Source organism: Melospiza melodia, unplaced genomic scaffold (assembly GCF_035770615.1).
Source record: "Melospiza melodia melodia isolate bMelMel2 unplaced genomic scaffold, bMelMel2.pri scaffold_197, whole genome shotgun sequence".
NCBI lineage: Eukaryota > Metazoa > Chordata > Aves > Passeriformes > Passerellidae > Melospiza > Melospiza melodia.
Genome location: NW_026948536.1, coordinates 32,755 through 55,852, shown reverse-complemented (window position 1 = coordinate 55,852; position 23,098 = coordinate 32,755). Strand labels below are relative to the sequence as shown.

General features: G+C 48.7%; 1 long non-coding RNA gene across 2 annotated transcripts; it reads left to right on the top strand.

Annotated features, from left to right (window-relative positions):
* Positions 1 to 6,695: 6,695 nt before the first annotated feature.
* Positions 6,696 to 7,676, top strand: LOC134433540 (uncharacterized). 2 transcript variants are annotated; one of them, XR_010031612.1, is made up of 3 exons: positions 6,696 to 6,783; positions 7,173 to 7,330; positions 7,452 to 7,676. It is a non-coding gene; the product is annotated as an uncharacterized LOC134433540 (long non-coding RNA). The 2 variants fall into 2 exon arrangements; XR_010031613.1 differs by lacking the exon at positions 6,696 to 6,783 and adding an exon at positions 6,815 to 6,900.
* The last annotated feature ends 15,422 nt before the right edge of the window (positions 7,677 to 23,098 follow it).

Sequence of the window (23,098 nt, the reverse complement as noted above, 5' to 3'; positions counted from 1 at the left end):
ATTGTGGTGGAGTAGGACTTGTAAGAATGTGAGGGCAGGCAGAGGATTCTGAGCATAGGATTCCTAGGCATCGATCTTTGCTGTTCTTGGAATAAATCCTTCAGTTAGCATCTTCTTCCTCCAGGGTTCTCTGAGCCTCATCAGCTGACCGTCAGTTTGAACTCAGTCATCTCCTTTTGCATTCTCTCAGTCCTTGCAGCCATTTTCCTTGCCAAGAGATTTCTGTTCCTGTTGTGTCCCTGTTGTCTGTCCTGTCCTGCCTGTCCTGATTCACGGGTGTCAGCACACGTATGTGCCGGAGCTGCTCTGCCCTGCCGCACAGCCTGGTGCGATAGGAGAGGGCCCGGGGACTTGGAATGTGTAATGTGGGGTGTAGTTGGACTCTAGGTGGGATTTGTAGATGGACACAGGATATCTGGAGCTCCTCAGTTATCCTGCAACAGTTTGACTCTTGTCCTACCTTTTTTTTCAGATTGAGATGGATTGAATCGGTGCCAGAGGGCCCCATCCCGTTGAGGGGATTGCCCCGAGCAGGTGAGGCCCCATTTGTCTCTGCAGCAGAAGTGTGTATGGTGACTGTGTTACAGCACTGTTCTTTGTCTTTCTTTTTAGGAAGTCAATCTGGATACCAGCAGCCAAGGTGAGCAGTGGAGAGAAATGGTTCTTATTGCTCAGCTCTCAAGAACAACAATTTTTCAGCAGATGGATCATGTCGCAAGAGAGGTCTGCCCAGTGTCAAGGATGATGTTTGAGATTGAAGCTTCAGGTGAGTTGAGGGTTGTGCATGGGAGAGAGAGGGTGATCAGGTATCCATTTAGGAGTTCTTGGGAGGGGGTTTGCAGGCAGCAGGGTGAGAAAGGGTGTTTATTTGTTTATTTGAGGGCCCCCCCACACAAGGCTGTTCAGAAGCCTAGCAGAGGCATTCCCGTGTGTTACAGCACACAAGGTCATCCACTGCACTCACAGCAATGCCATTTAACTTTGCCTTTCTCTTACCCAGGTGCCACCCCTAATGAAGGCCACAGCCTTGGAATCAGGATGAAGCTGGAGCCTGAGGGAGCCAGGCACACTCAGGAAAGGGCAAGTAGCTGACTTGCAGGGATTTGGCCCGCGTAACTCTGGATCACACTTTGGTTTCGGTTTACTTTATTGTAGCTGACCAAGAGGCTCCTCGGCACTCATGAGGCCCTCGGAGGCAGACTCATTTCAGGTGCAACGTGGATCCACGTCACCGATCATCCAAAAGATAAGTCGGGGGCCATGGCCTGGAGATGAGTGAATAGTGGGTTGGGAGTTCTTGGGGCAGATTTAAAAATGAGCAGAGGGAAAGGCAATCTTGTCCAAGGGCCTCTTAGGACAGCTAAAGGGAGAGGCTCTACTTTTGATGGCAGCTTTCAGGCGGGCAGTGCAGAACAGCTCCGGTGTGCGTCGTGTTGTCCGGTGTGCCGTGTTCCCTAGTGTGTCTTTGGGGTCCCTTTTGCCCTCTTCCCTCGAGGCCCCCACCACAAGCATGATGTGTCGTGTTTCACGTCCCCCTGTTTGTCACGTTCTGTGTCACGGGTGTCTGCAGGTGTTTGTGCCGGAGCTGTTCTGCCCTGCTGCATGGCGTGCTTCAGTAGGACAAACCATGGGGAGTTGGAATTTGTGACGTGGGCTGTACTTGGGCTCTAGCTGCTCTTCCTAGATTGACATAAGGTGTTTGCAGCTTGTGAGTTACCCTGGTGGTGTTTGACATATGTTCTAGCTTTCTTTCAGGTGTAGCTGCATTCCAGGTGTCGCAGAGGGTCAGGGTTAGGAGGTGCCGGGCCTTCTTAGGAGCGCGGTGAGTAGCAGAGTGGTGGGGTTTTGGCCGATGCGGTGCCAAGGTCAGGCACTGATGTTTGGTTCTCTTTAATCTAGCTGTTTGAGAGACACCGGCCCGGTGCCAGCAGGACCTTCCCAGCTGACGAGGTGGCCTTTCTATGCACCTGAGACAGACTGGCATCCCCAGATGTCTGAGAGATAAGTAGAGGGCTGTGACCCACAGAGGGGATGAAGGCATGGTGCTGGTTTGGGAATTACTGGCAGGGGTTTTTGGGTCCGATTTGGAGGTGGGGGGTGTTCATGAAGTGGCCCCTTAGGCCCCATACAAGCCACGTCTCACTTTTGATCCCAGTGCTGAGGAGCGCAGGGCAGAGCAGTCCCGGTGTGTCTCGTGTCATGTGTCTGTTGTGCATTATGTGTTGTTTGTGTATGCAATGTCTTTTACCTTAGGGGGGCCTGTCATAAACCTTGGCATCCTTGTTAGCATCTGTGATCACTGCATTCCCTGGCCTGGCATCCAGGCCACAGAACTTTTGACTGGGGAGCTCAGACAGGCATCAGACTCTCTTCTCTCTTTGGAAGCATCCAGTCAGGTGTCTTGTCAGGTCTTGTTCTGAGCTGTACGGACAGCTGTGCCCCACCTGGATCCATTGTGGTGGAGTAGGACTTGTAAGAATGTGAGGGCAGGCAGAGGATTCTGAGCATAGGATTCCTAGGCATCGATCTTTGCTGTTCTTGGAATAAATCCTTCAGTTAGCATCTTCTTCCTCCAGGGTTCTCTGAGCCTCATCAGCTGACCGTCAGTTTGAACTCAGTCATCTCCTTTTGCATTCTCTCAGTCCTTGCAGCCATTTTCCTTGCCAAGAGATTTCTGTTCCTGTTGTGTCCCTGTTGTCTGTCCTGTCCTGCCTGTCCTGATTCACGGGTGTCAGCACACGTATGTGCCGGAGCTGCTCTGCCCTGCCGCACAGCCTGGTGCGATAGGAGAGGGCCCGGGGACTTGGAATGTGTAATGTGGGGTGTAGTTGGACTCTAGGTGGGATTTGTAGATGGACACAGGATATCTGGAGCTCCTCAGTTATCCTGCAACAGTTTGACTCTTGTCCTACCTTTTTTTTCAGATTGAGATGGATTGAATCGGTGCCAGAGGGCCCCATCCCGTTGAGGGGATTGCCCCGAGCAGGTGAGGCCCCATTTGTCTCTGCAGCAGAAGTGTGTATGGTGACTGTGTTACAGCACTGTTCTTTGTCTTTCTTTTTAGGAAGTCAATCTGGATACCAGCAGCCAAGGTGAGCAGTGGAGAGAAATGGTTCTTATTGCTCAGCTCTCAAGAACAACAATTTTTCAGCAGATGGATCATGTCGCAAGAGAGGTCTGCCCAGTGTCAAGGATGATGTTTGAGATTGAAGCTTCAGGTGAGTTGAGGGTTGTGCATGGGAGAGAGAGGGTGATCAGGTATCCATTTAGGAGTTCTTGGGAGGGGGTTTGCAGGCAGCAGGGTGAGAAAGGGTGTTTATTTGTTTATTTGAGGGCCCCCCCACACAAGGCTGTTCAGAAGCCTAGCAGAGGCATTCCCGTGTGTTACAGCACACAAGGTCATCCACTGCACTCACAGCAATGCCATTTAACTTTGCCTTTCTCTTACCCAGGTGCCACCCCTAATGAAGGCCACAGCCTTGGAATCAGGATGAAGCTGGAGCCTGAGGGAGCCAGGCACACTCAGGAAAGGGCAAGTAGCTGACTTGCAGGGATTTGGCCCGCGTAACTCTGGATCACACTTTGGTTTCGGTTTACTTTATTGTAGCTGACCAAGAGGCTCCTCGGCACTCATGAGGCCCTCGGAGGCAGACTCATTTCAGGTGCAACGTGGATCCACGTCACCGATCATCCAAAAGATAAGTCGGGGGCCATGGCCTGGAGATGAGTGAATAGTGGGTTGGGAGTTCTTGGGGCAGATTTAAAAATGAGCAGAGGGAAAGGCAATCTTGTCCAAGGGCCTCTTAGGACAGCTAAAGGGAGAGGCTCTACTTTTGATGGCAGCTTTCAGGCGGGCAGTGCAGAACAGCTCCGGTGTGCGTCGTGTTGTCCGGTGTGCCGTGTTCCCTAGTGTGTCTTTGGGGTCCCTTTTGCCCTCTTCCCTCGAGGCCCCCACCACAAGCATGATGTGTCGTGTTTCACGTCCCCCTGTTTGTCACGTTCTGTGTCACGGGTGTCTGCAGGTGTTTGTGCCGGAGCTGTTCTGCCCTGCTGCATGGCGTGCTTCAGTAGGACAAACCATGGGGAGTTGGAATTTGTAATGTGGGGTGTACTTGGGCTCTAGATGGGATTTGTCGATGGACAAATGATTTCTGGAGCTCTTAAGTTATCCTTCAACTGTCTGCCTCCTTTCCTAACTTTTTTTTCAGATGCACCTCCTGAGATGACTACAGTAGTGCTGGAGGTTCCATCTTCTCAAAGGGTATAGGGTTCAAGAATTCATCTTGCAGAGAGTTATATCAAGTCCTGGCTTGTATTGTATGTACCTATCTTGACTTGTACACGTGTGTACTTACACAGCATGTAAGTGTGTCGCCTTATATGGTGTATGCTTACACCCTGTGTACACTTGCACTGTTTTCCTCAGCTTATATATTGTGTGTACTTACATTGTGCCATTTATGATCGGAGCTGCCCTGCCCTGGCACGTAGTCACAGTTAGGTAGAACATTTATCAAAATTTTACTGGTCATCTGTGTTCTATGGGATTTTGGGTACAAAATTTATCGGTCCCGAGCGGGGACAAGTCCTGGCTGTCAGATAGCCACTCATTGACCCTTCCTGTCATCTCACAGGTCCCCGAGCCTGCTGATTTCCCCAGAATCTACCATTTGACGTCAGGGAGCAGCAGCCAGAAGATGTGTTACAGCACTTTCTTCTGCGTCTCGAGTAAGGGATGCAGTGAGCGTGTAAATGGAAAGAGTGTGTGAGCGTGTGTGAGAGCATGTGACTGTGTCTGTGTCTGCTCGTCTCTGCATGTGTGAGCACATGCTGACTGGATTTAAGCTTGTGTGTGTGACTTGTGCTTTCCAGGTTTTGCAACTCATTGTTAAATTTAGAATAAAAAATCCCCAGCTGGGTTACATTGTATGTTCTGACATGGTATGTACCTATGTTGGCTTAAAACCCAGAAAAACAGACGAAGATAGGCAAGAAAAAACCCAGGAAAAAACCCCAAGATGGGTGAGAAAAAACCCAGAAAAATACCCCGATGCTGGGCAAGAAGAAACCTAGAGAAAAACCTGAAAATGGGCAAGAAAAAAAACCAGAAAAAAACAGGAAAAAACCCTGAAGGTGGGCAAGAAAAAACCCAGAAAAAAACCCAGAAGAAAATTCCAACAAGGGCAAGAAAAGACCCAGAAAACACCCAGAAAAAATCGCAACCAAAGTATAAATATAGAAATGTGTTTCAAATATATGCAGATAAATAATTTAACAATTCTTTATATAAAATATAAAATAACATAAATCAACACAATCCGTAATACTGCATATATCTTATTATAGTGTATTATAGGATATTGATATAAAATAGATTATTTATGTGTATCGTATCTTATTTATATAGTTTGTTATATATTACACCATATTGATATACTGTATGTTTTTTTAAGTAGTTTAAAATAAAGGGGGATTTTGTTTTTTATTTGGCAAAAGCAAGTGTTTTAGTATAAAAATTATGAATACAAATAATATAAAGCTAGAAATCTAAGTATAGAAATAGACAATAAATAGCTAAAAGTTAATATAAAAATTAAAAATATGTACCATATCTACTGCTACAACTTACAGATTAATTCTTTTTTAACTTATTTTTTCTTATATTATGTGAATAGGATACATATTATATATTATTATATTCACATTTATGTTTATATTTAAGCATTATATTAGTCATGCAAGCTATAAATATAAAAACAGTTCAATATAGTTTAAAAGAATAGAGCTTTTTATTTCTTTAGTTAGGATGGGATTTTTATTTTAAACAATAAAAGCATGATAGAAATGTAATTTCAAACATAGAAATATACAATCGATATAGAAAGATATTTATCAAACCAGAAAATATAAGTAAATATAAATAATAGGAACAGACAGAATATGTTATATAAATTACATGCTACATCAATGTCCACTGTAAAGATGCATGTGAAATTTTATATTTCTATTTTTCTTATTTATATTATGTAAACATGGCTTTAAATCAAGGGGGCTTGTTTGGTTCTGGTCGGGTAAGAGGCAGGTTTTTGGCATTTATTTCAGAGCAGTTTTTGTTGGGGGTCGCCCCTGTTATTTTTTGCCGCCTTCTCTGCCCGCAGCCCTGAGGCGCGCTGCGCCCCTGGCTGGGGCGGGCGGCAGTGCTGCCGCTTTGTGGGCAGAGCGCGGTACTGCAGCTCTCAGCCGCCAGGCAGCCGAGAGCCCGCCATGTTGGGAGTGGCGAGTTGCGGATGTCACGGAGTTTTTCTTGACCTTCTCAAGATGGCGGCGTCAAGGGCTGGGAAGTCGAGGACCCGGCTCGGTCTAATCGGCTGCCTGCATGGAACACCGACGCCAGGGCGGCCCCGACGGCTTTTCATGTGGCATTTTTAGTGTCTAAGACACGGACTATGTGGTCAGCAGCGCTGCGGGCGTCCGTATTTAGGCGGGTTGCTGACAGGCATCTGCCTAATCGCCTATCTCTTCCGAGGGTCCTCTTTCACTCGCCAGCTTGGGAAGGGCACGTCGTGAATGTCGCGGACTTTCTTTGACCTTCTCAGGATGGCGGCGAAATGGGCGGGGAAATCGCACACCCCTGTAAATCTGCCCCCCTGTGGCCACAGAGCGGGATCGCATCCCCCGAGCCAGCGCCCTGCCCCTCGCCGCTGAGTGCCGGGGGCGGGGCAAGGACGCCGCTGCCGAGCGAGGGAAGGGCGAGGGGCGGGAGCTTGCGGTGGTCGGGCCAGGGTCTGTAAATGGCGGGGACGGGGGAAGGACATTCGGGAGTGCAAAGGGACGCGATGGCCGAGAAGAATGGCCGCGGCGGGGGGGGCCCGGCGGGACCGGTTTCGGCGGGCGGCGGAGGTGCGGTCGTAGCGCTCCGGGGCAGCGGACGGGGGCAGGCGAGCGGCATCGGAACAGGGCGGCAGCCCCCGAGCCCGCGCCCGCCCCGCTCCAGGCTCTGGGAGCGACCGCGGGCCGGACAATCCCGGCGGGGCGGCCCCGGGCAGGCGGCGGAGCGGGGCCGTGGCGCTCCCCGCCCTCGCTGCCGACAGCTTTGGAAGGTCGGGCCGGGCGCCCGTCCCGTCCCGTCCCGCCGCGTCCCGGTCTCTGTAAACTCCTCTCTGCCTTTGCAGGTCTGTGCTGGACAGTGGGAGAAAGGTCCGTGCTGGTTGCTGTGTCCTCGGTGAGCAGAGAGCTCTGACCTTGGCCGCATGGGCTGCTGAGTGCTGGAACAATGGGGATGCGCTTTTATTTATTTAGTGACCTTTACAGATTTATTCCCCTGTTTCAGGTGAGCGTGCATCATTGCCGGTTTGGGATTGAGTGAAATGCGCTGAGGAACCCAGTTCTGGGGAGGGAGGGAAATCCTCTCTTAACATTTACCAAAATCTTTTGTCAACTCATCACGGCAGGACAGCGTGAAGACTGAAAATGTAAGAAGATGTGGAGGGAAACAGAGAATCTGACAGTAGCATCGAACGTACAAGTGCACGAATTTTGCTTTTTTGCTTGGATTTAAACTCCGAAGTTGTAAGGAATTTGGGAATGAGAAGGGACCTTTCAGAAGAAGAAGGAGTTGTTGTTACAGTCCTGGCAAAAGCCTTTGTTCTAGCTAATAAAAGAAGTTAGTGAAGAAAAAAAAACACTTTTTTTTCTTTTTGTTTTTTAAACTATTATATTAATTGGTCGTATATGGTGTGTTGTTCTATTTCTTGCTGTTATTAACTCTGTGTAGATTGTTTTTTGAGTGAAGCTGACTTTGGATGGGTTGGTTTGTATTTGAGGTAGGAGTAATTTCAATAGGTTTCTTTCATAGACTTCTGATAGGTATTACTGCGATTTTGGTTTTGTTTACTGTATGTATAAACCTAGAGCTTTGGTAGGGCCAGCTGGGCTGCTGGAGTTTTGGGTGTGAATTTATTAGAGGGCTTTTGTTAAATGCAGTTTTTAATTTTTGAAATGTTTTTCAATGTAGTGGTTTTAAGGTGGTTTTTAAGAACTCGTTGTATTGTTTTATGTTGTTTGTAGTTGGTGTATGATAAGGGATGTGGTGTGACTTTTTGGACGCTATGGTTTTGGTGTTCCTAAGTTCTGATTTCTTTCTGGTTTGATAGTTTTTTTTATTTATATTTTTTGGGACAGGGGCATTTATATGGTGGGGTGTTATAGGCAATATTTTTTTAATTTAGTTCGTGGTATTTTTTAGTATTTTAATAATTTAGATTTTTTATTTTCATGGTTTTAATATTTTTTTAATTTTGTCAAATAGCTTTTATAGATTATATGTTATTATTTGTGCATAAAGGTAGAGGTTTTTTTTTAGTAATGTTTAGGGTCAGTTGTACAGTTTTGAGTGTAGTGAGTTGCTTTGCTTGAATTTTTACTGGGCGTTTTTATTAGCAGCTGTGTCATTTTCAAGGTGTATTTGGGTGTTTGAGATATTGGTGTAGGAGGCAGTTTATGATGAGAATGTGCGGAGGTTTAGGGCTACTTTCAAATCCCACTATCAGTTATTTACAGTTTGGTTTATTTCAGTTTTTATTGGGGTTCAATGTTGTGGGATGTTTGTTCTGTTAGTAATAGAAATAGGTTTTATTTTGCTGTGCTGCGATGGGATGAGCTTGTGCTGCGTACTGCTGCTGACAAAGGTACAGTATTTTTATGGCTCTGATGTGACAGGTTAATGAATTTATATGGTCTAATATATAGATGAAAATAGAAATAAATATAAATTTAAAAATAAATATAACATTACAGTGGTAAAGAAATCTAGCAATCAAATAGATAAATACGTAAAACTAATTGATATATACTATGTTACAATTATATACCATATATTATATAATCTATTATATATATAAACAAAGATATATATATATATAGAATGTAAATATAAAAATGTTAAAATAAATTGGAGATTTTTTGGGGTTTTTTTAGGTTATAGGCTGTTTTTTTTTTATAAATAATATAAATAGAAATAATATAAAAGTAGAAATCCAGATATCGGTATATAAATTACATATTTATATATCTATAAACATTTAATATGAATAAATATAAGTAAAAGAAATACATATTATAAAAATAATAGATCTATTATTTTTTTATTAAAAGGTATTCTCTCTAATCTATCACATCTATAAGTATAATAAATTAAATTTGTAGATGTGAATAGAATTTTAACTAATGTTTAAATAAAGGGGTGTCCTTGGTTTTTATTTGGTTATAGGCAGGAGTTTCATTTTAAATAATATAAGTATTATAAAAATGTGAATCTTTATATTCATAGTTCAGCAATTTGAAATATATAATAATTATATAAAGAGAATCTTAACTAAAATATAAATATAAGTAAGTAAAATGCAGATTTGTAATATAGAATATAAATAACATTATATGGCAATATAAATTATAAATGGGAATAAAAATATAAAAATATGTAAATATATTTTAAAGGAAAGGGAATTTTTTGGCTTTCATTTCAGTAGAGGCAGGGGTTTTATTTTAAATAACATAAGTGTTACAGAAGTACAAATCTTGACACAGGAATATATAATCAATATATCAAAATATGTATAAAATATATAAATAAGTGCTTGGAGTAGATGTAATATAGAATATAAATTTATTTATAAATTGACATTGATAAAGATAAATGTATAAGTAAGCAATATACATTAGTATACATTGTAAATACAAATGTGAATATAAATATGAAAACATAAGGATATAGATTTAAATATCTTTTAAAAGAAAGGGTTGGGGTTTTTTTTGGTTCTTACTGGGTTAGAGGCAGGGTTTTTATTATAAATAATATGAATATGGATATTACTGTTATAAATATACATAGAAATATCAAATATATCAATATTGAGAAATATATATCTTGATTATTTAAGTAAATATAAATATCAGGAAGAGATGTAATGGAGAATACAAATAAGAGTATACATTAGTATACATTTTAAATGTACAAGTGAATATGAGCCTGAAAAAAAGATTATTAAAAAAAAATCCTGTCTCAAATTAAAGCCAAAAAGAACCCCTTTTTTTAAACTGAATTTCAATATTTTTCAAAATTCAAAGTGTTACAGAAGTAAAAATCCTAACACAAATAAATAATAAATATATGAAGATATTAATAAAAATATATAAATAAATATAAGGAATACTAACAGATGTAAAATAGAAAATAAATTTATAAAGTAATCGGACATTAAAAATGAAAAGTTAAACATTATACACACCAATATACATTGTGAATATAAATTTGGATATAAATATAATAAACATAATTTTTAAAAAAATTAAATACACATAAATTTAAGGGGTTCTTTTTGGCTTTTATATGGGTAGAGGCAGAGTAATTTTTTTAAAGAAAGTAAGTATATATTTTTGTTAGCATTTTTACTTTTGTAACACTTACAACGTAAAAATATGTATAAAAATAAATCAATACATTTAGGTATTAGGGATAGATGTAATATAGAATATAAATTTATTTATAAATAAAATGTATAAATAGACAGTATACATCAATATACATTGTAAATAAAAAGGTGAGTATTATTATGAAAAATATTCGTAAAAATATTTAAATATTTCTTAAAAGAACTTACTCGGTTTTGGTTTTTGTTTTCTTTTTTATCCTATGAGGTTAGAGGCAGGAGGGTTTTTTTTCTTCTTCCTGGTTGTTTTGCGGCATTTATTTCAGAGGAGTTTTTGGCGTGGGTCGGCCCTGTTTTTTTGCCGCGTTCCCTGCCTTCACCTTGTTTGAGAGTCCCAAGCACCTCCAGCAATATGCCACCAGGAACTTGGGCTGCTGACTTTTGCTTACCTGGGGAAAGGGTCAGCAGTTGTGTTCAGGAGCCTGGGGAAAGGTGTGGCCAGCTGTCTGCTGAAATTTCACCTTGCACAGGATGCCTCCCAAACCTAAGCTGCCGCCACCGCAAAGTCCGGCTGGTTTGAGGGTCCCAAATGGCTCCAGCAATCTTCCATCAGGAATCTGGGCTGCTGAGTTTTCTTCTACTGGGGAAGGGCTGGCAGTGGTGCTAAGGAGGCCATGAAGCGGCTGGCTGCCTGCTCAAATTCTGTATTGCGAAATGTGCCTCCCACACCCCAGCTGGCACAAGCGGCAACTCCAGGTGCTTTTGCCTCGGCACCTCTCTCCAGGCATCTGCCATCAGGAATCTGACAAGCTGAGTTACGCTTTGCTGTGTAATGGGCAGCATTGGTGTCCAGGGCCCATACTGACCTGCTTTGTGCTGAATTTCTGCATTGCACAGGACGCCTCCGAGACCCAAACTGCCACCTCAGCTGAGTCGAGCTTCTTTGAGAGTCCCAAGCGCCACCAGCAATGTGCAACAAGGAACCCGGGGGGCTGAGTTTTGCTTACCTGTGGAAAGTGTCAGCATTAGTGTTCAGAAGCCTGGGGACTGGAGGGGCCGGCTTTCTGCTGGAATTTAACATTGCGCAGGATGCCTCCCAGACCCAAGCTGCCACCTCACCTGACTCAAGCTCATTTGAGAGTTCCAAGCGCCTTGAGCAATCTGCCACCAGGAACTTGGGCTGCTGACTTTTGCTTACGTGGGGAAAGGGTACGCCCTAATGATCAGGGGCCTGTGGTCTGGAGTGGACGGCCGTCTGCATGCTGAAGTCCAGGATGCCTCTCAGACCCAAGCTGCCACCACCTCAAAGTCAGGCTGGTTTGAGGATCCGAAATGGCTTCACCAATCGGCCATCAGGAACCTGAGCTGGTGAGTTACACTTCCCTGTCTCAAGGGCGGCATTTGTGTACAGGGCCCAGGGGCCCTTAGTGGCCGACTGCCTTCTGAAATTCCGCATTGCGCAAGATGCCTCCCAGACCCAAGTTGCCACCTCAGCCGAGTCGAGCTCGTTTGAGAGTCCCAAGCGCCACCACCAATCTGCAATAAGGAACCTGGGGGGCTGTGTTTTGGTTACCTGGGCAAAGGGTCAGCATGTGTCTTCAGGAGCCTGGGGACAGGAGTGGCCGGCTGCCTGCTAAAATTTCACATTGCGCAGGATGCCTCCGAGACCCAAGCTGCCACCTCAGCCGAGTTGAGCTCGTTTGAGAGTCCCAAGCGCCTGCACCAATCTGCAACAAGGAACCTGGGGGGCTGAGTTTTGCTTACCTGTGGAAAGGGTCAGCATTAGTGTTCAGGAGCCTGGGGACAGGAGTGGCCGGCTGTCTGCTGAAATCTAACATTGCACTGGATGCCTGCTGGACCCAAGCTGCCACCACCGCAGAGCCAGGCTGGTTTGAAGGTTTCAACTGGCCCCAGAAATCTGCCATCAAGAACCTGAGCAGGTGAGTTACACTTCCCTGTGTCCAGGGCAGCACTGTTTTTCAGGGCCCAGGGGCCCTTAGTGGCCGACTGCCTTCTGAAATTCCGCATTGCGCAGGATGCCTCCCAGACCCAAGTTGCCACCTCAGCCGAGTCGAGCTCGTTTGAGAGTCCCAAGCGCCACCACCAATCTGCAATAAGGAACCTGGGGGGCTGTGTTTTGCTTACCTGGGCAAAGGGTCAGCATGTGTCTTCAGGAGCCTGGGGAGAGGAGTGGCCGGCTGCCTGCTAAAATTTCACATTGCGCAGGATGCCTCCCAGACCCAAGCTGCCACCTAAGCGGAGTCGAGCTCATTTGAGAGTTCCAAGCGCCTTGAGCAATCTGCCACCAGGAACCTGGGGGCTGAGTTTTGGTTACCTGGGCAAAGGGTCAGCATGTGTCTTCAGGAGCCTGGGGACAGGTGTGGCCGGCTGTCTGTTGAAATTTCACATTGCGCAGGATGCCTCCCAGACCCAAGGTGCCACCACCGAAAAGGAAGGCTGGTTTGAGGGTCCCAAATGGCTCCAGCAATCTGACATCAGGAACTGGAGCTGGTGAGTTACACTTCCCTGTGTAAAGGGCAGTATTGGTATACAGGGCCCGGGGGCCCTTAGTGGCCGGCTGCCTTCTGAAATTCCGCATTGCGCAGGATGCCTCCCAGACCCAGGCTGCCACCTCACCTGAGTCGAACTATTTTGAGAGTCGCAAGCTCCTCCAGCAATATGCCACCAGGAACTTGGGATGCTGGCTTTTGCTTTCCTGGGGAAAGGGTCAGCAGTAGTGTTCTGGAGCCTGGGGACCGGAGCAGCTGGCTGTCTGCTGAAATTCTGCATTGTGCAGGATGCCTCCCAGACCCAAGCTGTCACCACCGCAGAGTCAGGCTGCTTTGAGGGTCCCAAATGGCTCCAGCAATCTTCCATCAGGAACCTGGGCGTCTGAGTTTTCTTCTTCTTGGAAAGGGTTGGCATTGGTGTTAAGGAGTCCTCAGCTGAAGCGGCTGGCTGTCTGCGCAAATTCTGCATTGCCAAATGTGCCTCCCAGACTCAAGCTGGCCCCAGTGGTAACTGCAGGTGCTTTTGCCTCGGCACCTATCTCCTGCCATCTGCCATCAGGAACCTGGAAGATGAGTTACACTTCCTTGTGCAATGGGCGGCATTTGTGTCCAGTGCCCAGGGGCCCGTAGCGGCCTACTGTCTGCTGAATTTCCGCATTGCGCAGGATGCCTCCCAGACCGAAGCTGCCACCTCAGCCGAGTCGAGTTTGTTTGAGAGTCCCAAACGCCTCCACCAATCTGCAACAAGGAACCTGGGGGCCTGAGTTTTGCTTAGCTGGGGCAAGGGTCATCATTACTTTTAAAGAGCCTGTGGGCTGGCGTGGCTGTCTGTGTGCCTTCTGAAATACCGCATTGCACCGGATGCCTCCCAGACATAAGCTGCCACCTCAGCCAAGTCGAGCTCATTTGAGAGTCCCTAGCACCACCAGCAATCTGCAACAAGGAACCTGGGCGTCTGAGTTTTGCTTACCTGGGGGAAAGGGTCAGCATTAGTTTTCAGGAGCCTGGGGATGGGAGTGGGTGGCTGCCTGCTGAAATTTAACATGGTGCAGGATGCCTCCCAGACCCAAGCTGCCACCACCGCAAAGTCAGGCTGGTTTAAGGATCCCCAATGGCCCCAGCAATCTGCCATCAGGAACGTGAGCTGGTGAGTTACACTTCCCTGTGTAAAGTGCGGCATTGGTTTTTAGGGCCCAGGGGCCCTTAGTGACCGGCTCTGCTGAAATTCTGTATTGTCCAGGAAGCCTCCCAGTCCCAAGCTGCCACCTCACCTGAGTCGAGCTTGTTTGAGAGTCCCAAGCTCCATCACCAATCTGCAACAAGGACCCTGGGGGGTGAGTTGTGCTGACCTGGGGAAAGGGTCAGCAGTAGTGTTTAGGAGCCTGTGGACCGGTGTGGCCAGCTGTCTGCTGAAATTTAACATTGCGCAGGATGCCTCCCAGACCCAAGCTGCCACCTAAGCGGAGTCGAACTCGTTTGAGAGTCCCAAGCGCCTCCACCAATCTGAAATAAGGAACCTGGGGGGCTGTGTTTTGCTTACCTGGGCAAAGGGTCAGCATGTGTCTTCGGGAGGCTGGGGACAGGAGTGGCTGGCTGTCTGCTGAAATTTCACATTGCGCAGGATGCCTTCTCAACCCAAGCTGCCACCACCACAAAGTCCGGCTGGTTTGAGGGTCCCAAATGGATCCAGCAGTCTTCCATCAGGAACCTGGGCGTCTGAGTTTTCTTCTTCTTGGAAAGGGCTGGCATTGGTGTTAAGGAGTCCTCAGCTGAAGCGGCTGGCTGTCTGCTCAAATTCTGCATTGCCAAATGTGCCTCCCAGACTCAAGCTGGCCCCAGTGGTAACTGCAGGTGCTTTTGCCTCGGCACCTGTCTCCTGCCATCTGCCATCAGGAACCTGGAAGATGAGTTACACTTCCTTGTGCAATGGGCGGCATTTGTGTCCAGTGCCCAGGGGCCCGTAGCGGCCGGCTGTCTGCTGAAATTCCGCATTGCGCAGGATGCCTCCCAGACCGAAGCTGCCACCTCAGCCGAGTCGAGTTTGTTTGAGAGTCCCAAACGCCTCCACCAATCTGCAACAAGGAACCTGGGGGCCTGAGTTTTGCTTAGCTGGGGCAAGGGTCATCATTACTTTTAAAGAGCCTGTGGGCTGAAGTGGCTGTCTGTGTGCCTTCTAAAATACCGCATTGCACAGGATGCCTCCCAGACGTAAGCTGCCACCTCAGCCAAGTCGAGCTCATTTGAGAGTCCCTAGCACCACCAGCAATCTGCAACAAGGAACCTGGGCGTCTGAGTTTTGCTTACCTGGGGGAAAGGGTCAGCATTAGTGTTCAGGAGCCTGGGGACGGGAGTGGGCGGTTGCCTGGGGAAATTTAACATGGTGCAGGAAGCCTCCCAGACCCAAGCTGCCACCACCGCAAAGTCAGGCTGGTTTAAGGATCCCCAATGGCCCCAGCAATCTGCCATCAGGAACCTGAGCTGGTGAGTTACACTTCCCTGTGTAAAGGGCGGCATTGGTTTTTAGGGCCCAGGGGCCCTTAGTGACGGGCTGTCTGCTGAAATTCTGCATTGTCCAGGAAGCCTCCCAGTCCCAAGCTGCCACCTCACCTGAGTCGAGCTTGTTTGAGAGTCCCAAGCTCCTTCACCAATCTGCAACAAGGAACCTGGGGGGTGAGTTGTGCTGACCTGGGGAAAGGGTCAGCAGTAGTGTTAAGGAGCCTGTGGACCGGTGTGGCCAGCTGTCTGCTGAAATTTCACATTGTGCAGGATTCCTCCCAGGCCCAAGCTGCCGTCACCGCAAGGTCAGGCTGGTTTGAGGGTCCCAAATGGCTCCAGCAATCTGACATCAGGAACCTGAGCTGGAGAGTTACACTTCCCTGTCTAAAGAGCGGCTTTGGTTTTCAGGGCCCAGGAACCTTAGTGGCTGACTGCCTTGTGAAATTGCACCTTGCGCAGGATGCCTCCAAGACCCAAGCTGCTACCTCAGCCGAGTCGAACTCGTTTGAGAGTCAAAAGCGGCTCCAGCAATCTGGAACCAGGAACCTGGGGGGTGAGTTTTGCTGACCTGGGTAAAGGGTCAGCAGTAGTGTTAAGGAGCCTGTGGACCGGTGTGGCCAGCTGTCTGCTGAAATTTCACATTGCGCAGGATGCCTCCCAGACCCAAGCTGCCACCACCGCAAAGTCAGGCTGGTTTGAGGGTCTCAAATGGCTCCACCAATCTGACATCAGGAACCTGAGCTGGTGAGTTACACTTCCCTGTCTTAAGGGCGGCTTTGGTTTTCAGGGCCCAGGGGTCCTTAGTGGCCGACTGCTTTCTGAAATTCCGCATTGCGCAGGATGCCTCCCAGACCCAAGCTGCCACCTCAGCCGAGTCGAGCTCGTTTGAGAGTCCCAAGCGCCTCCACCAATCTGCCACCAGGAACTTGGGGGTTGAGTTTTGCTCACCTGGGTAAAGGGTCAGCAGTAGTGTTAAGGAGCCTGTGGACCGGTGTGGCCAGCTGTCTGCTGAAATTTCACATTGTGCAGGATTCCTCCCGGGCCCAAGCTGCCATCACCGCAAGGTCAGGCTGGTTTGAGGGTCCCAAATGGCTCCAGCAATCTGACATCAGGAACCTGAGCTGGAGAGTTACACTTCCCTGTCTAAAGAGCGGCTTTGGTTTTCAGGGCCCAGGGGCCTTAGTGGCTGACTGCCTTGTGAAATTGCACCTTGCGCAGGATGCCTCCAAGACCCAAGCTGCTACCTCAGCCGAGTCGAACTCGTTTGAGAGTCAAAAGCTGCTCCAGCAATCTGGAACCAGGAACCTGGGGGGTGAGTTTTGCTGACCTGGGTAAAGGGTCAGCAGTAGTGTTAAGGAGCCTGTGGACCGGTGTGGCCAGCTGTCTGCTGAAATTTCACATTGCGCAGGATGCCTCCCAGACCCAAGCTGCCACCACCGCAAAGTCAGGCTGGTTTGAGGGTCTCAAATGGCTCCACCAATCTGACATCAGGAACCTGAGCTGGTGAGTTACACTTCCCTATCTAAAGGGCGGCTTTGGTTTTCAGGGCCCAGGGGTCCTTAGTGGCCGACTGCTTTCTGAAATTCCGCATTGCGCAGGATGCCTCCCAGACCCAAGCTGCCACCTCAGCCGAGTCGAGCTCGTTTGAGAGTCCCAAGCGCCTCCACCAATCTGCCACCAGGAACTTGGGGGTTGAGTTTTGCTCACCTGGGTAAAGGGTCAGCATGTGTCTTCAGGAGGCTGGGGACAGGAGTGGCCGGATGTCTGCTGAAATTTCACATTGCACAGGATGCCTCCCAGACCCAAGCTGCCACCACCTAAAAGTCAGGCTGGTTTGAGGGTCCCAAATGGCTCCACCAATCTGACATCTGGAACCGGAGCTGGTGAGTTCCACTTCCCTGTGTAAAGGGCATTATTGGTATACAGGGCCCAGGGGCCTTTAGTGGCCGGTTGCATTCTGAAATTCTGCAATGCGCAGGATCCCTCCCAGACCCAGGCTGCCACCTCACCTGAGTCGAACTTGTTTGAGACTCCCAAGCTCCTATAGCAATATGCCATCAGGAACCTGGGCTGCTGAGTTTTCTTCTTCTGGGAAAGGGCTGGCAGTGGTGTTCCGGAGGTCTTGCCTGGAGTGGCTGTCTGCCTGCTGAAATTCCGCATTGCGCAGGATGCCTGCCGGACCAAGGTGCCTCCACCGCAGAGTCAGGCTGGTTTGAGGGTCCCAAATGGCCCCAGAAATCTGCCATCAAGAACCTGAGCTGGTGAGTTACACTTCCCTGTGTAAAGGGCAGCATCTTTTTTCAGGGCCCAGGGGCCATTAGTGACCTGCTGTGTGCTGAATTTCTGCATTACGCAGGATGCCACCCTGACCCAAGCTGCCACCGCTGCAGAGTGAGGAGGCTTTGAGGCTCCCAAATGGCTTCAGCAATCTCCCATCAGCAACTTGGGGTGCTGAGTTTTCTTCTTCTGGGACAGGGCTGGCATTTGTGTTCAGGAGGCCCTGACTAGATTGGCTGGCTGCCTGCTGATATTTCTGCTTTGCCAAACGTGCCTCCCAGACCGAAGCCGGCACCAGTTCCAGCTCCAGCTGCTTTGTCCTCGGCACGTGTCTCCTGCCATCTGCCATCAGGAACCCGGGTGGTTGGGTTACATTTCCCTGCGTAATGGGCGGCATTTTTGTCCAGTGCCCAGGGGCCCTTAGCGGCCGGCCGCCTGGTGAAATTCCGCATTGGGCAGGATGCCTCCCGCACCCCAGCTGCCACCACCGCAAAGTCAAGCTGGTTTGGGAGTCTCAAGTGGCTCCAGCAATCTTCCTTCAGGAACCTGAGCTGCTGAGTTACACTTCCCTGTGTAATGGGCAGCATTGGTGTCCCGGGCCCTTAGTGGCCTGCTGTGTCCTGAAATTCTGCATTGGTCTGGATGCGTCCCAGCCCCAAGCTGCCACCTGTGCCTAGTTGATCTTTTTGAGAGTCCCAAGCGCCTCGAACAATATGCCACCAGGAACTTGGGTGGCTGAGTTTTCCTTATCTGGGAAAAGGGACAGGACTAATTTTAAGGATCCCGTGGCCCGGAGCGGCCGGCTGTCTGCCTGCTGAAGTTCTGCATTGCTCAGGATGCCTCCCCGACCAAAGCTGCCACCTCACTCGCGTCGAGCTCATTTGAGAGTCCCAAGTGCCTCCACTAATCTGCAACAAGGAACCTGGGGGGCTGAGTTTTGCTTACCTGGGAAAAGGGACAGCACTAGTGTTTAGGAGCCTCTGGTCCAGAGGGGCTGGCTGTCTGCCATCTGAAATTCTGCATCGCACAGTATGCCTCCCAGACCCTAGCTGCCTGCACCGCAAAGTCAGGCTGGTTTGAAGGTTCAGAATGTCCCCAGCAATCTTCCATGAAGAACCCGAGCTGGTGAGTTACACTTACCTGGGGTAACGGGTGGCATTTGTGTCCAGGGCGCAGGGGCCCTTTGTGGACGGCTGTCTGGTGAAATTCTGTATTGCACAGGATCCCTCCCGGACCCAAGCTGCCACCGCCGCCTAGTCAGGCTGGTTTGAGGGTCCCAAATAGCTCCAGCAATATTCCATCAGGAACCTGGGCTGCTGAGTTTTCTTCTTCTGGGACAGGGCTGGCGTTGTTCAGGAGGCCTTGCCTCGAGCGGCTGACTGCCTGCTGAAATTCTGCATTGCCAAATGTGCCTCCCAGACCCAAGCCGGCACCAGTTCCAAGTCCAGCTCCTTTTCCCTCGGCACGTGTCTCCTGCCATCTGCCATCAGGAACCCGGGTGGCTGAGTAACGCTTCCCTGAGAAATGGGCTGGCGTTCCTGTTCAGGGGCCGGGGGCCCTTAGTGGACGGCTAGCTCCCGAAATTCCGCATTGCGCAGGATGCCTCCCAGATACAAGTTGCCATAGGTGCCGAGTCGAGACGGTTTGAGACTCCCAAGCGCCTCCAGCAATTTGAAATCAGGAACCCGGGTTGCTCGGTTTTCTTTACCTGGGAAAAGGGTATGTATTAGTGTTCAGGGGCGTTTGGCCCGGAGTGGCCGGCTGTTTGCCTTCTGAACTTCTGCATTTCCCAATCTGCCTCCCAGACCCAGTTGGCCCCTGTCCCAATACTAGCTGCTTTGGCCTCGGCACGTGTCTCCTATCTCCCATCAGGAACCTGGCAGCTGAGTCACGCTTACCTGAGAAAAGGGCTGGTGTTCACATTCAGGGCCCAGGGGCCCTTCGTGACCATCAGCCGGCTAAAATTCTGCATTGCGCAGGATGGCTCCCAGACCCAAGCTGCCACCACCGTACAGTCAGTCTCGTTTGAGGGTCCCAAATGGCTCCAGCAATATTCCATCAGGAACCTGGGATGCTGAGTTGTCTTCTTCTGGGAAAGGGCCGGCATTGGTGTTCAGGAGGCCTTGCCCGGAGTTGCTGGCTGCCTGCTGAAATTTCTGTATTGCCAAATATGCCTCTTCGAGCCAAGGTGGCACGAGTTCCAACTCCAGCTGCTTTTTCTTCAGCACGCGTCTCCTGCCGTCTGCCATCAGGAACCTCGGCCGGTGAGTTACACTTCCCTGTGTAAAGGGCTGCCTATTGTGTTCAGGTCCTAGGGGCCGTCCGCCTACTCACCTTTTGCCTTGCGCAGGTGCCCCCTAGACCTCAGGTGGAATCAGTTCCAACTCTAGCTGGTTTCACAGCGCTAAGTGGCTTCTGTAATCTGCCATCTGGAACGTGATCCGGTGAGTGTGGATTGATAGGGGAAAAGGCCGGTCTCCGTGTTGAGGGGCCTGTTGTCCGGAGAGGCCCATCGCCTGCTGAACTTCTGCATTGCAGAGGTTGCCTCCCGGACTCTAGCTGCCACCACTGCAAAGTCAGGCTACTTTGACAGCGCCCAGCGTCTCCCGGAGTCTGCCATCAGGACCCTGCGCCGTTGAGCGTCGTTTCCCAGGGCAACGGGTCAGCATTTTTTTTCAGGCGCCTCAGGCCCAGCGTGTTCCGCTGCCTGTTGAAATTCCCTATTGCACAGGATGCTTCCAGGTCGTAAGCTGGCACAACTTGCAGGTCAGGCTGGTTTGAGCGTCTTAAGGCGCTCCTGCAATCTGCCATCAGGAACGTAGTCTGTTGCATTTTCTTTCCAGGGAAAAGACCTTGCTTTGGTGTTTGGGTGCCCGCGGCCTGGAGCGGCTGTTTGGCTCCTAAAATTCTGCATTGCACCAGATGCCTTGCAGACCCAAGCCGGCAGTAGTGAACACTCAGGCTGCATTAACAATAACTGGTGCCTCCTGCAAAGGGACACCAGGAACCCGGAACGGTTAGTTTTGTTTACCTAGGAAACGGGGTGGCATTTTTGGTAAGGACTCAGCCGCCACGAGTGCCCAGCCGGCTCCTCATATTTCGCATGGCACAGGATGCCTCTCAAGCCCACCCCAGCACCTCTGCAAAATCAGGCCGCGTAGTCAGTCCCAAGCGCCTCCTCTGAACCAACCCGGGCAGGTGAGTTTCGTTTGCCAGGGGAAAGGGCCGGTGTTTGCGTTCACGGGCCTGTAGCCCGGAGCGGTGCGGTGTCTGCTGAAATTCTATTTTGTGAAGCATGCCTTCCAGATTCCAGCTGGCACCAGGGACACCTCAAGGTACTTTGGTAGTGCCAAGTGCCTCATGCAAATTGCCATCTCGAACCTGAGTTAGTTAGCTGTCATTGCTAGGGAAAAGGGCCAGCACCCGTGTTCAGAGGTCTACGGACCAGAGGGGCCGGCCGCTTGCTGAAAAACGTGCCTCGCGCCAGACGTCTCACAGACACAAGCCGTCACCACCCCAAAGTCAGGTGGCTTTGTGAGTCTTAAATGCCTCCTGCAAACCTTCCCCAGCTGTCCCTCATTGTTAAGGGTTTTGATTGACAGAAAAAAATCTGTTTTTTCATTGCTTGAGGGATTTAAATTGAGGAGAACCCTTCGTTTCACAATATTTTTGGAGAACGAATTATAGGGTAGAATCAGTTTATTTGTCATGTTATCAGTTTCAGTGGACCTAACTGCCCCGCTGTCTAATTTTTATGGGTTCACTTGAAGAAAGCTGTGTCTTTTTCAGCATTTTTAGGATTTAAGTATTCATTTCTGGCCACTTTTTTTCCGTGCCTTTGGAACAGGTATCTTAGAGAAGAGCAAGCCCGGCGTGTACTTAACACATAAGCCACCCAGGAGGTTTTTTTTCCTCATTTTTATTTCTAATGCAGTTAGGCCTAATTAGGAGCCCCAATGAGACTTAGACTATTTACGTCATTATCATTCTTCTCCACCCTACTTTGTCCTACATGATGTTCTACTTAGCAATTACCAAAGACTAATTATGTAAGGCAGCAGCATATCACCCAATGTATCTATCTATGTAACCTTAAGAAAAAGTTTAATGTCTTACCAGTTTTCTGTTCTTCTGCTGCCAGTAGTCACTGTGAAAATGGAAAGCACTATTTTTTCTATGAAGAGCTTTCTTCTTTAACAAGCCTTTTGCTCCTCTTGAATCTGAGTCAGAGGAGCTAAACTGCTGCAGCTCTTCTGAGGGCTTTTATACCCGGTGGGATTAGTCCCCTCCCTTTTCCAGGGCATCATGGGAACGAGAGGCGGGCACTATCAGGGGTATATTAACCCCAGCCTTGGTTGGGGGCCTTCATTCCCTCCCTGGGAACTGCTGGGGTAAGAGCTCTCCTCTCATTTCAGTGAAGAGTCTCTTTTAGCTTATCTCAGCTCATTTTCAGCAGGTGTTTCTGGGCATCTAAAGTAACAGAGGCTTGGGAAATACAGTGAAGAAAATGCCATGGAATACAGGGAGTATTTAGGTTTGTGGTTTTGAGTTTCGTGTTTTGGGGGGGTAAAGTACGTTTGTAGTTTCTGGTTTTGTTCTTGTGTTTGGTTTTTTTTTTTTTTTTTCTTCCATTGTTTTTAGTAGGAGGGTAGCTTTCACAGATTCCAGGGTGTGTCAACTCCAGTACATTTTTCAGCAGATTAATCATGTCATAAGAGGGATCGTCCCTGTGTCCAAGAAGATGCGTGCGATTGGGGCTTCAGGGGATTTGAGAATTGAGAGTAGGTGAAGTGAGGGTGAGTAGGTATCCAGTTGGGAGTTCTTGGGGGGGGGGTGTTTGTAGGCAGCAGGGTGTGAAAGGGTGTTTATTTCAGGGCTCCCCCACCCAAGGTTTTCAGAAGCATAGCAGCGGCATTTTCCTGTCTTTCTCACACAAGGTCATCCACTGCAGTCACAGGAATGCCATTCAACATTCCCTTTGTTTAACCCAGTTGCCATTCTCAATAAAGGCCGCAGCCTTGGAGTCAGGATGAAGCTGGAGCCTGAGGGAGCCAGGCCCACTCAGGAGAGGGCAAGTAGCTGCCTTGCTGGGATTTGGCCCACATAACTCTGGACTCGCACTTTGCTTTTGGTTTTCTTTATTGTAGCTGACCGAGAGGCACGCAGGCCCTTACGAGGCCCTCGGAGGCAGACTTATTTCAGGTGCAACATGGATTCCCATCACCCATGATTGAAAAGATAAGTCGGGGGCCACTGCCTGGAGATGGGAGAGTAGCAGATTTGGAGTTCTTGGGCCAAATTTAAAAATGAGCAGAGGGGAATGCAATCTTGTCCAAGGGCCTCTTAGGACAGCTAAAGGGAGAGGCTCTACTTTTGATGGCAGCTTTC